The sequence below is a fragment of the Aptenodytes forsteri genome, unplaced genomic scaffold, assembly GCF_000699145.1.
Source record: "Aptenodytes forsteri isolate BGI_AS27 unplaced genomic scaffold, ASM69914v1 Scaffold64, whole genome shotgun sequence".
NCBI classification, from domain to species: domain Eukaryota; kingdom Metazoa; phylum Chordata; class Aves; order Sphenisciformes; family Spheniscidae; genus Aptenodytes; species Aptenodytes forsteri.
The window spans coordinates 776,693-777,298 of NW_008794786.1; the positions used below are offsets into that span (position 1 = coordinate 776,693).

General features: G+C 71.0%; 1 long non-coding RNA gene across 1 annotated transcript; it reads left to right on the forward strand.

Moving 5' to 3' along the window:
• On the forward strand, positions 1–547 carry LOC103894927. The gene is made up of 3 exons (XR_657341.2): positions 1–44; positions 136–211; positions 326–547. It is a non-coding gene; the product is annotated as an uncharacterized LOC103894927 (long non-coding RNA).
• Positions 548–606: the final 59 nt, after the last annotated feature.

Sequence of the window (606 nt, forward strand, 5' to 3'; positions counted from 1 at the left end):
CGCGGCCTGGCAGGGCCCCCAGTGCCAGGAGGACTGGGAGGCTGGTGAGTGTCCCCCGGGGTGCCAAGCAGGGCTCCCCCCGCCTCGCCGTGTCACCGCAAGGCTGGCATGTCCCCGTCTTGCCACCCTTTGCAGAGCTGGAGGACCTGGAGGACCCCCCGCCGTTCATTCTCAACGTCAGGACGAATGACCTGCTCCTCCCGTGCGACAGGTAGGGGCCCGCAGAGCCAGGGACGTCCCCTCCCTCGCTGCCCACGTTCGGGTGTCGTCCCTGCCCAGGGTGCTGCCTGCACTGACCCCCCCTGGTCCTGTCTTGCCCCCCCAGCTCTGCCCCGGCACCACCCGTGAGCCGCGGCCGAGACGGGGGAGCCGCAGGACACCCTGCGGCCAGTGCAGAGCGGCGGGCACAGGAGGGACCGCGGACGGTGGCGGCAGGGCCAGGGCGGTGCCCGTTTTGCCCCCAGGACTGGGGGGACCGCGGTGCCAGGGGGGGCAGTGCCCCCTCGGCTGCTGCTGCGGGGGGTGATTGTACCCACAGGTTTTAAACGCATGTTACAAATACGCTGCCTGTGGGTGTGCATGGTGTCCCGTCACCTGGGGGGGGGA